This window comes from Nerophis lumbriciformis, linkage group LG10, assembly GCF_033978685.3.
Source record: "Nerophis lumbriciformis linkage group LG10, RoL_Nlum_v2.1, whole genome shotgun sequence".
Lineage (NCBI taxonomy): Eukaryota > Metazoa > Chordata > Actinopteri > Syngnathiformes > Syngnathidae > Nerophis > Nerophis lumbriciformis.
Window position 1 is genome coordinate 9750001 of NC_084557.2, and position 13798 is coordinate 9763798.

The following is a 13798-nucleotide window of genomic DNA, read 5'->3' on the forward strand; positions in this document are numbered from 1 at the left end:
CAAATAATCCTCTTGACAAAACAGGAAAAAGAAAAATGTGCGGTTTGAAAACCACAACGAACGTAGACCTGGTCTCAGTGCATCTACAAAGCCAATAAACATGAAGTCACAGCCTATCTGGGATTGGACTAATAAATAAATAACAAACTTCTAGGTGTGAAATACCTTATTAGTTCTAGTAATTTTTCTCATTTTCGATAAAGGTCGATGAGGGTGTCAAATAAAATTATTATTATTATTATATATATATTTTTTTATTATAATTTTTTAAATCTATCCCAGGGGTCCGAAAACTACATCTCGCTGACTAGACACGGCCTGCCAGCGTCCAAAATACAAAATCCGTCCCGCAGGTAGTAAATTTTTTTTAAAAACAATTATTATTACTTTTTTTAATCTATCCCAGAGTCCCCAAACTACGGCCCGCGGGCCAGATACCGCCCACCAGCGTCCAAAATTTGGCCCGCGGATAGTGCTGAGTAAAACTTTTTTTTTTACATTTTTCAAATAATATTATAATTTTTTTTAATCTGTTTTTTCTAGCCCGTCCATCAATCCAGTTTCTACCGTGTGTTACTCCCGGGGTCTCCTAGCCGCTCAGGCAAATCATCCATCCATCCATCCATTTCTACCACTTGTCCCTTTAGGGGGGTGCTGGAGCCTATCTCAGCTGCATTCGGGCGGAAGGCTGAGTACACCCTGGACAAGTCACCACCTCATCACAGGGCCAACACAGTTAGACAGACAACATTCACACTCACATTCACACACTTCATATTGTCTAAAAATGCATTTGACCAAACATGACATCATCGCGCTCGCGCCACAGTGTCGGGTAATCTGCAATGAGACACATTATATATATTTACAAACCCCGTTTCCATATGAGTTGGGAAATTGTGTTAGATGTAAATATAAACGGAATACAATGATTTGCAAATCCTTTTCAACCCATATTCAGTTGAATGCACTACAAAGACAACATATTTGATGTTCAAACTGACAAACTTTTTTTTTTGCAAATAATCATTAACTTTAGAATTTGATGCCAGCAACACGTGACAAAAAAGTTGGGAAAGGTGGCAATAAATACTGATAAAGTTGAGGAATGCTCATCAAACACTTATTTGGAACATCCCACAGGTGAACAGGCAAATTGGGAACAGGTGGGTGCCATGATTGGGTATAAAAGTAGATTCCATGAAATGCTCAGTCATTCACAAACAAGGATGGGGCGAGGGTCACCACTTTGTCAACAAATGCGTGAGCAAATTGTTGAACAGTTTAAGAAAAACCTTTCTCAACCAGCTATTGCAAGGAATTTAGGGATTTCACCACCTACGGTCCGTAATATCATCAAAGGGTTCAGAGAATCTGGAGAAATCACTGCACGTAAGCAGCTAAGCCCATGACCTTCGATCCCTCAGGCTGTACTGCATCAACAAGCGACATCACTGTGTAAAGGATATCACCACATGGGCTCAGGAACACTTCAGAAAACCCACTGTCAGTATCTACAGTTGGTCGCTACATCTGTAAGTGCAAGTTAAAACTCTCCTATGCAAGGCGAAAACCGTTTATCAACAACACCCAGAAACGCCATCGGCTTCGCTGGGCCTGAGCTCATCTAAGATGGACTGATACAAAGTGGAAAAGTGTTCTGTGGTCTGACGAGTCCACATTTCAAATTGTTTTTGGTGAAATCCCTAAATTCCTTGCAATAGCTGGTTGAGAAAGGTTGTTCTTAAACTGTTCAACAATTTGCTCACGCATTTGTTGACAAAGTGGTGACCCTCGCCCCATCCTTGTTTGTGAATGACTGAGCATTTCATGGAATCTACTTTTAAACCCAATCATGGCACCCACCTGTTCCCAATTTGCCTGTTCACCTGTGGGATGTTCCAAATAAGTGTTTGATGAGCATTCCTCAACTTTATCAGTATTTATTGCCACCTTTCCCAACTTCTTTGTCACGTGTTGCTGGCATCAAATTCTAAGTTAATGATTATTTGCAAAAAAAAAAACGTTTATCAGTTTGAACATCAAATATGTTGTCTTTGTAGCATATTCAACTGAATATGGGTTGAAAATGATTTGCAAATCATTGTATTCCGTTTATATTTACATCTAACACAATTTCCCAACTCATATGGAAACAGGGTTTGTATATACATATATATATATATATATATATATATATATATATATATATATATATATATATATATATATATATATATATATATATATATATACATATATATATATATATATATATATATATATGCAGAGTCCCCCTCCCACTCTTTGCTTGTTTTCATAGTACTGATATTGACAACAACAATGGACCAGGACTCGATGGCGACATAAATGGGAGCAACTCGAGTGGCTTCCACTTTACTAAGACGTGAGACTCAGACGTGAAATCGCAGCTTTCCATCCTCAAAAGATCAAATCTTTCTGATCTTCCACCTGAGCGCTGACCAGTGTGAAAGTGAATCTTCTTAAAGCAGAACGCCACAATAAAAAAAGATCGGAGCCCTCTTTTTTGAATTCCACTAACCACTTCCTTTATTTTTATATTTTTGCCCGCGGGTTAAACAGCTTTGGCTTTGACTCCTGAGATTTCTCCTCGGCGGTGATGCAGGAGGAGAACATCTGAAGACGTGGAGGGGAATAAAGAAGCTGATTGCACAGTTTTTTCCAGAGTGCATTGCACATTAATAATAAAAGTAAAACCTCTTGGTCATTATTGCCATTACTCTCTTTCTCACATTGCTGTTTGAGGGTGAACATTATCATTGATTGCTACATAGAAATTGCTTCTTTACTTCCTGCTTACCTCCTTTATGGATGGGCCTTTTAAATGTAAATGTGAGCTGTAATTGTACCGCATCCATTTTCTCTGCAGCCCTTTTCTTTTTGCAATAAATTGCTTTTCACATACAGTTGCCCATGCATTTGCATGAAAACACACAGACTATTATACTGATGTTGTGGTCCAATGCAGAACAAAACAATTCTCCATAGCCTCATGCAGCACCAATACAGTAAGGTCAGCTACAAGTTCAACAGGTTTTTAATACAAACTATTTTATATATCAGTCAAACTCCTTTTGAGTTTGGGATTGTCCAAAGTGTGGCCGTAGCTCATTTTTTTACGGCCCGTGGCACATTCTAAAAATACTATTCCTAAAACAACATAAAAAGTGGAATAAAATAGCAAACAGGTAAAAAAAAAGAAAAAGAAAAAAAGGTTAAAATAATAATAAATCAAAATCAATGTTGGTATGAATTATTGACATATTCAAGGCTTCAATTATTTCACATCAAATATTTCACTTTTATGAGGGAAATATTGCATATTTTGTGTGTTTGCCAACTAAAACAATGTTTTATTTTGACAAAAACCGCAGAATAATAAAATAAAATAAAAAAACTTTTTTTAAAAATCATACAAATTTTATAATTAACAAATATATCTTAAGTTGATCTAGAAATGTAGGCGTTGAAAGTAAAAAAAAAAAGAAAAGAAAAAAAGAATATTGATATACGACTTATTTTTAACACTTTTATGATTGGGGCCGTTTTGGATGCCCAAGACATTTAGTCATATTTTTCCCAAAAAGTAATAAAAAAAACAAAATCAATGTTGTTGTGATTTTTATTATCTATTTAGTTCTCCACTTAATACGCATCAAATATTCCACTTTTAATGTTTTTTTGTGGAAAGAAATTGCATTTTTTGTGTTTTTGCCAAAAAACAACAACAGGGTTTTCTTTGATAAAAGGAGCATAAAACATTTAAAAAAATGAAAATGTATGTCCATAGATAGATCTGACGTTGATATTTAGATATTTAAGCATTCAAAATGAAAAAAATAAATAGTATATGACTTATTTTTAATACTTTCATGACTGAGACCCTTTTGGGTCCCCGGGATCTTAACATTCACCAAAATTGAGGGAAGCCCTGAAGGCTACAATAGATATTGTATTGGTTTTAAAAATGAAAAATGAAAAACTCCTTTTGAGTTGACATCCCTCATGTCTGGGGTTGTCCAAAGTGCGGCCATTTGCGGCTAATTTTTTTTACGGCCCGAGGCACATTTTAAAAATACTATTACTAAAACAACATAAAAAGAGGAATAAAATAGCAAACAGGTAAAAAATAATTTAAAAAAAAGGTTAAAATAATAATAAATCAAAATCAATGTTGGTATGAATTATTGACATACCAAAGGCTTCAATTACTTCACATCAAATATTTAACTTTTATGAGGGAAATATTGAATATTTTGTGTGTTTGCCAACTAAAACAATGTTTTTTTTTTGACAAAAACAGCAGAAAAAAAATAAGAAAACATAAAAAGTAAATCATAAAAATTGTATAATTAACAAATAGATCTTAAGTTGATCTAGAAATGTAGGTGTTGAAAGTAAAACAAATAAATTGATATATGACTTATTTTTAACACTTTTATGATTGGGGCCGTTTTGGATGCCCGAGACATTTTGTCAAATTTTTCTCAAAAAGTAATAATAAACAAAAATCTATTTGTTGTGATTTTTTTTTTAAATCTATTTAGGGTTCCACTTAATATGCATCAAATATTCCACTTTTAACATTTTTTGTGGCAAAATTTTGTGTGCGTGTTTTTGTCATAAAACCTAAGGATTTTCTTTGACAAAAGGAGCATAAAACATTAAAAAAAAAAAAAAAGTATGTCAATGGATATATCTGACGTTGATCTTTAGTCTAATTTTTTTTTTACGGCCCAAGGCACATTCTAAAAATACTATTACTAAAACACTATAAAAAGTGGAATAAAATAGCTAACAGGTAAAAAATAATTTAAAAAAAAGTTGTAATAATAATAAATCAAAATCAATGTTGGTATGAATTATTGACATACTCAAGGCTTCAATTACTTCACATCAAATATTTCACTTTTATGGGGGGAATATTGCATATTTTGTGTGTTTGCCAACTAAAACGGCAGAAAAAAAAAGAAAACAAAACAAAACAAAAAAATGTATAATTAACAATTAGATCTTAAGTTGATCTAGAAATTTAGGGTTGAAAGTAAAAAAAAAAAAAAAGGATATTGATATATGACTTATTTTTAACAATTTTATGATTGCCTTTAGTCATATTTTTCCCAAAAAGTAATAAAAAACTAAAATGAATGTTGTTGTGATTTTTTAAATATATTTAGTTCTCCACTTAATATGCATCAAATATTCCACTTTTAATGTTTTTTTTTGGGGGGGGGGATTAATTTTTTGTGTTTTTGCCATTAAACAACAGGGTTTTCTTTGACAAAAGGAGCATAAAACATACAAATAAAATAAAAATGTATGTCAATGGATAGATCTGACGTTGATCTTTAGATATTTAAGCATTGAAAATTATTATTACTTTTTTCTATAAGACTTATTTTTCATACTTTAATGACTGAGACCCGTTTGGGTCCCCGGAACCTTTAACATTCACCAAAATTGAGGGAAGCCCTAAAGGTTACAATAGATATTGTATTAGTTTTAAAAATGAAAAATGAACAATTAAAAACTCCTTTTGAGTTGACATCCCTCACGTCTGGGGTTGTCCAAAGTGCGGCCATTTGCGGACTGTGACTAATTTTTTTCACGGCTCGAGGCACATTCTAAAAATACTATTACTAAAACAACATAAAAAGTGGAATAAAATCGGAAACAGGTAAAAAATAATTGTAAAAAAGTTGGTATGAATTATTGACATACTCAAGGCTTCAATTACTTCACATCAAATATTCCACTTTTATGGGGGAAATTTTGCATATTTTGTGTGTTTGCCAACAAAAACGGCAGAAAAAAATAAGAAAACAAAAAAAACATATATAATTAACAAATAGATCTTAAGTTGATCTAGAAATTTAGGGTTGAAAGTAAAAATAAAAAGAATATTGAACAGAATAATGATAATTAGATAATATAGGTCAAATGATAATCAAGTCAAATATTCACCAATATAATATAAAACTAACAACAACTTGTCATAAATATCACAAAAAAACTAGCAGCCACACTTAATTCCAAACCCCCCCCCCCCAAAAAAAACAAACTATTTTTATCCCTGCAAACTGAAACAAATTGCAAAAAGGTTGAGATAAACTTATTGGGAGGAGGAAGTCTCAATAGTGAGACCACTACACTGCTTACTTACAGGGTCACTTTGCATTTTATAGTGGAAGATCCTTTCACATTTTTGAAAATACCATTTTACTTTAATGTTTGTGCGGCTTTCACATTCTGAACAACCATTGTTGTCATCTCCACTTCTCTACTGACTACTATGTTTATTTTCACTTTGCGTTTCACTTTCACTTTCCTTTTCTTTTTCGTGCTGCCACCATAAGAGTGTACCTCACGCTCGGGAAACACAATGGAGGTTAAAGTTAAAAAGTTAACTAAAAAAATGAATGTGACACGCAACTACGTATCACTCTAGTCTACAGCGTGTAGGGATGATGTTTGATAAGAAATTATCGAGTTCGAGCCCATTATCGAATCCTCTTATCGAACCGATTCCTTATCGATTCTCTTATCGAAACCAGATAGGTTGTTGTATATGGAAAAAACCACAATATTTGGTTTAACAAAAGCTCACTTTTATTTTATAAGAAAAAAATAAAATAAAATAAATAAATAAATATTGACTGTTACCCCCCCTAAAATATTAAAATAAATAAATATTGACTGTTGTTATCCAAAGTATTATAAGTGGGATTTTTCAGAAAAACAAATATATACAGTAACACAAAAACAACCTGTCTCTGTTATCACTATAGGTGTATAAATAATAATATAGTGTTAAATAAAATCAGTCCCTTGGGCACAAAACTGAAAATAATACAGCTCTCCAAAAAGTGCACTTCTGCTGCTATTGGAACATACTAACTACACACAAAGGCAATCCAAGACGTCTAACAAACAATCCAAAGCAGATTAATCCATTTAGGCTCTTTATTGTTGTTGACCTTGCTTTGTCTTTTCCTATCTTTACTTTTGTCTTGCACTGGACTGTTATTTTTTTTTTTTTAACTGAAATACACACAATGACAAATGTATAAGCTATGTGATTCAATTAACATACTGAAATGTAATACACAATATGTAAATATTAGCTTCACACAAATATACAGTACTATCATCAAACAAATACTTCTGAGTGTTGAAACTATTTCGATGGTGGAAATACACGACTGGCAGCCATTTTAAGTCCTCAAAACATCCATTGAAACAGTGCACAAAAATAATTTTTCAATAAACATCTTAGTATCAAACTTAACCACTTTCCACCTTAATATTGAGTTACATAAACAAGTTAAACAGTTTACTTACAGACTTATCTTTTCTAAGGCTTGTAAGAGCTAACACAACTTGTCTACTTCTCAATTGTCTCATGAACTGGACTAACATCGTCAACCCAAAAGTGCCCAAACTATTGACGCGTAGTATTTTCATATCGCCACAAGGTGTCAGTAAGAGTCTACAATCAAATGGGCATAACATTGCCCATTTGGGATTCGTTCCCAGGGATTCGAATAAAGAACCAACTCTTTTTCTTTACTATAGTGGCCTCCATAACGGGAACCGGTTCTCAAAAAGGGATTTGAGTCCATGGAATCGGTTCTTTTCTTATCGAACAACTGGGAGAATCGGTTTCGAACATCATCCCTAACAGCGTGCGTGCGTAACTACGGTCTTATTTACGTGGCTCACCTTCGACAGCGTCTTCTCCCTGTCATCTTTGTTGTAGTGGTGTAGCGTGCAAGGACGGGGGTGGAAGAAGTGTCAAAAGATGGAGCTAACTGTTTTAATGACATTCAGACTTTACTTCAATGAATAACGGAGCAGCATCTCCTCATCCGTGGCTCACTAGTGCAACAACAACGCCGGAAATGTGTCCCGTGAAAAAACGTCCGACAGTAACTCTCTAATAACTAAAGTTCCTTGGGTGAATAATATAAACTCACTATACCGGTATGTTTTTAGCGCTTTCATGGCGAGTTTACTGACAGATAAAAGTAAGAACTTTACACTACTTTATATTAGAAATGGCAACAGTGGAGGATGACTGTCCCATAACAAGAAGATAGAGAAAACTATGGTGCCGGCACGGACTACAAAGGCGGATGTGCGCAAATTTACAGGACTTATGCAGATCCCAAATACAGATCAGCAGGTACCACAAGGTAAGGAAAGTTAACGTTGCATAATATTGCGAAACAAAACGCCAGATAATGTCTTACCTTATACACACACCATAATAATACTCGTATGTTGAAGCACAGTACAAACCATTAAGGTGTGCGGCTTCATAGCTTACCAAAGTCCTACTACCGTATTTTTCGGACTATAAGTCGCAGTTTTTTTCATAGTTTGGCCAGGGGTGCGACTTATACTCAGGAGCGACTTATGTGTGAAATTATTAACACATTACCGTAAAATACCAAATAATATTATGTATCTCATTCACGTAAGAAACTAGACGTATAAGATTTCATGGGATTTAGCGATTAGGAGTGACAGATTGTTTGGTAAACGTATAGCATGTTCTATATGTTATAGTTATTTGAATGACTCTTACCATAATATGTTACGTTAACATACCAGGCACCTTCTCAGTTGGTTATTTATGCCTCATATAACGTACACTTATTCAGTCTGTTGTTCACTATTCTTTATTTATTTTAAATTGCCTTTCAAATGTCTATTCTTGGTGTTCGGTTTTATCAAATACATTTCCCCAAAAAATGCGACTTATATATGTTTTTTTCCGACTTTATTATGCATTTTCGGCCGGTGCGACTTATACTCTGGAGCGACTTATACTCCGAAAAATACGGTAAAACATTTTTGATAGATTTTTGAGCGCCGTGTGTAATATCCTATATTTTCAATGGAACATATAAAATGTTGGTGTTGTTTACTTGAGAGTCATATTGCAGTCTACATATATCTCTTATGTGTGACTGCCATCTACCGGTCACACTTATCATTTCACCATCAGTGACGTGCGGTGAGGTTGATGGCTGGTGAGGCACTGACTTCATCACAGTCAGATTTACAAACATATGAACCCTAAAGAGTATCTTATTCACCATTTGATTGGCAGCAGTTAACGGGTTATGTTTAAAAGCTCATACCAGCATTCTTCCCTGCTTGGCACTCAGCATCAAGGGTTGGAATTGGGGGTTAAATCACCAAAAATTATTCCTGGGCGCGGCGCCGCTGCTGCCCACTGCTCCCCTCACCTCCCAGGGGGTGATCAAGGGGATGGGTCAAATGCAGAGGACAAATTTCATTACACCTAGTGTGTGTGTGACAATCATTGGTACTTTAACTTAACTTTAACTTTACACATACAAACTGTAGCACACAAAAAAGCACATTTAATTAAAAAAACGTTATTATGGTCTTACCTTTACTTATAAATAAAGTCCATTCGCCGCTGTTGTGCTGGATTAATGAACCCCCTGACGGGTGTGTTATATCAACTAAAGCCCTCACTTCAACTTTCCACGTGCAAGATTGAATCTATTTAAAAAAGTGTAACCGAGGGTTTATAAATGTCGCCTATACTGTATGAAACTACAAAATAACAAACACGGAGGCTCCAGTTTACACGAGGACCACTTTATTTACCTTCTTTCAAAAACCTCCGCTCCACTACAACATGTCATCACTTCCGCTCTTGGCGCCTTCAAAATAAGAGCTCAAGGCATATACTGTATAACAGCGCATAAAAGGAACTTAACATCACAAAGAGGAAAGCCCATAAAAATAGGTTACAAAAGTTATTTAATAAGAAGCCAAAAAGTGCAAAAACAATAATGTTCGTGTTGGAGGAGTCGTGAATTAGATACACCTGCAGTCTGCAGGTGTACCTAATGTTGTGGCCCTGCAGTCATTCACAACTCCTCCAACACGAACATTATTGTTTTTGCACTTTTTGGCTTCTTATGAAATAACTTTTTTAAATAGATTCAATCTTGCACGTGGAAAGTTTAAGTGTGGGCTTTAGTTGATATAACAATTCTACGGCGGGGGTGCAGGAGGCGGGGTTACTGGAGCCTCAGCCAGTGCGTCTTTTGCAGCCGTTTTGTGATCGCTCAGCACAAGAAATACGTTACACACATACAGTTGTTGACAAAATACACTGTACATTATATACCTCAGCTAACTAAACTATGGAAATGTATAATATAGTTCATTTAGCAATACGGTCTCACTGCACAGCAGGCCAGCAGTTAGCCGAGTCCGTCCATGTTGCGGCACTGAGTGACGTGCCTCAACTGGCTGCTGATCACCGCACCGTCTCTTCTCAGTATTTGAACGGCAAATGTGAAAATTCAGCGATTTTGAATAAAAATAATCTAAAACTGGTGAAGTTAAATGGAAAATAACTTTATAGTATAATCACTGCATACATATAATAATTTAATTAATTTTTTTTCTTTTTACATTTTTTTCTTTCCATGATGGCAGGTGAGGCCCCGCCTCACCTGCCTCTAGTGACTGCACGTCACTGTTCACCATGTACCAAATAAAATAGCTTCGAGGTCGGTAAGCACAACCAGAATTATGCCGTACATTAGGCACACCGGGTTATAGGGCGCACTGTCGAGCTTTGAGAAAATTCAAGGATTTTAAGTGCGCCCTATAGGGTACGGTAACAAGGAAAAAACGTCAGTGGACTTAAGCGGGTTTCTGCTGCATTGGGAGATGTCTGAGTGAGGAAAGTAGCTGTGGCACAACAGTGCACGCAGCAGACACATTTAACCGAGCATGGCCTCCTCCTCTTGCTCGCCCACGGCTGTAACTGTCACAACAAATCCGTGAGGACCCACTATTGCACAGAGAGAACCTTCAGACACTCGCTGTGATTCAGGTGGACTGTCAGCACCCTGCAAGCTCACCAAAAGGCAAGAACATCCTTTAAAAGGAGGAAGGAAGTGATGTAACTCTGCTTGATGAGACAACAAGCGGTCACCAGAGTCTTGAAGTGGGGAGCGACTTCCGTGTTAAGTGAGCGCCTCCAGGTGTTAGAAGATAACGAGGCCTTGTCATTGGCCTCAGATGCAGTTGGCACATTTTTACCTGCCGGATGTCCTCTACAGCAGTGTTTTTCAACTACTAGTGTGGGAGATTATGTAATTTCACCTAATTGGGTTTAAAGAAATTTTTGCACACAAGTAATTATAATCCATAAATAATGTGCCGTTGCTGAGTGTCTGCACTGTGTAGAGTAACCACGTTATACTCTTCCATATCAGTAGGTGGCAGCAGGTAGCTAATTGCTTTGTACAAACCCCGTTTCCATATGAGTTGGGAAATTGTGTTAGACGTAAATATAAACGGAATACAATGATTTGCAAAACATTTCCAACCCATATTCAGTTGAATATGCTACAAAGACAACATATTTGATGTTCAAACTGATAAACATTTTTTTTTTGCAAATAATCATTAACTTTAGAATTTGATGCCAGCAACACGTGACAAAGAAGTTGGGAATTAATACTGATAAAGTTGAGGAATGCTCATCAAACACTTATTTGGAACATCCCACAGGTGTGCAGGCTAATTGGGAACAGGTGGGTGCCATGATTGGGTATAAAAACAGCTTCCCAAAAAATGCTCAGTCTTTCACAAGAAAGGATGGGGCGAGGTACACCCCTTTGTCCACAACTGCGTGAGCAAATAGTCAAACAGTTTAAAAACAACGTTTCTCAAAGTGCAATTGCAAGAAATTTAGGGATTTCAACATCTACGGTCCATAATATCATCAAAAGGTTCAGAGAATCTGGAGAAATCACTCCACGTAAGCGGCATGGCCGGAAACCAACATTGAATGACCGTGACCTTCGATCCCTCAGACGGCACTGTATCAAAAACCGACATCAATCTCTAAAGGATATAACCACATGGGCTCAGGAACACTTCAGAAAACCACTGTCACTAAATACAGTTGGTCGCTACATCTGTAAGTGCAAGTTAAAGCTCTACTATGCAAAGCGAAAGCCATTTATCAACAACACCCAGAAACGCTGCCGGCTTCTCTGGGCCCGAGATCATCTAAGATGGACTCATGGAAAGTGGAAAAGTGTTCTGTGGTCTGACGAGTCCACACTTCGAATTGTTTTTGGAAATATTCGACATCGTGTCATCCGGACCAAAGGGGAAGCGAACCATCCAGACTGTTATCGACGCAAAGTTCAAAAGCCAGCATCTGTGATAATATGGGGGTGTATTAGTGCCCAAGGCATGGGTAACTTACACATCTGTGAAGGCGCCATTAATGCTGAAAGGTACATACAGGTTTTGGAACAACAGATGCTGCCATTTCAGCGCTGTCTTTTTCATGGACGCCCCTGCTTATTTCAGCAAGACAATGCCAAGCCACAAATCAGCACGTGTTACAACAGCGTGGCTTCGTAAAAAAAGAGTGCGAGTACTTTCCTGGCCCACCTGCAGTCCAGACCTGTCTCCCATCGAAAATGTGTGGCGCATTATGTAGCGTAAAATACGACAACGGAGACCCCGGACTGTTGAACGACTGAAGCTCTACATAAAACAAGAATGGGAAAGAATTCCATTGTCAAAGCTTCAACAATTAGTTTCCTCAGTTCCCAATCGTTTATTGAGTGTTGTTAAAAGAAAAGGTGATGTAACACAGTGGTGAACATGCCCTTTCCCAACTACTTTGTCACGTGTTGCAGCCATTAAATTCTAAGTTAATTATTATTTACAAAAAATAAATAAAGTTTATGAGTTTGAACATCAAATATATTGTCTTTTTAGTGCATTCAATTGAATATGGGTTGAAAAGGATTTGCAAATCATTGTATTCCGTTAATATTCACATCTAACACATGGAAACAGGGTTTATACATACACACAAGCACACTACTTCGAGAGAATAATGAACAACAAATCAATGATGAAAGTGATAAGCTTGCAATTCCGCAATACCCCGTTTGTGGACAAGGAGACTACAGCCATCAAAGCACATGCGATCTCTTTATTACTGTAACTAGCGCTAACACAATCCCATTAAAAGATTACTGTCCGGAAACTGCGAGTCTGAGCTAACAAACACTGCGGAGCTAAGGCAGTTCTGTCTGGGCGCTGACGTCACACGTCACTTATGTCACAGCAGAGTCGCATGGTTTTGCGCGGATTGTTTTCCCAGGATGCAGACGAAACTCCGGAGGCAGAGTGCAGGTAAGACAATAATTTATTTACCATAAATCAATCAAAATACGAATCAAACAGAAAAGCATGCCGATAGCATAGGAAGCTATGGTGAGGTAAGCCAAAAATAAATGTTTCCTGCTCATTAGGGTTTGCACGTTTTGTTCGGTTTGTACTTCATGAAATTTTGCACTTGTTGGTTTTTTTGTGTGTTTTCATTATATTTGGATGTATTTGTTTGGTTTGTATGCTAGTGAATCTGGGCTATCCATTAACTACTTATTATGTTGAAGGGGGCAGGAAATATACGATTTTCTTCATCCTGTTCCTTCTCAAGCATAGGTGTGTAAATATGTGTTTTGTTGCTGAAGTTTAATTGTCTATCGATCAAAAATGCACATCAATCAAGGAGATAAATATAAAAATGAAAATGAAGCTGTCAGGACTTGGACTATGGCGCGGTTTGTTCTCCCGTGGTGCAAATGAACATTTGGACCAGACATGGCGTGAAGGTGAAGACATTATTTATTTTACAAGGAACAAAAAGCGCGCTCAA

The 13798-nt window shown here is 36.5% G+C and overlaps 1 protein-coding gene across 1 annotated transcript in view; it reads right to left on the bottom strand.

Moving 5' to 3' along the window:
• The window catches only part of LOC133612670 (LHFPL tetraspan subfamily member 3 protein-like), a 60661-nt gene that overhangs the window by 4465 nt on the left and 42398 nt on the right, over positions 1 to 13798 (bottom strand). The gene's annotated exons all lie outside the window — the stretch shown is intronic.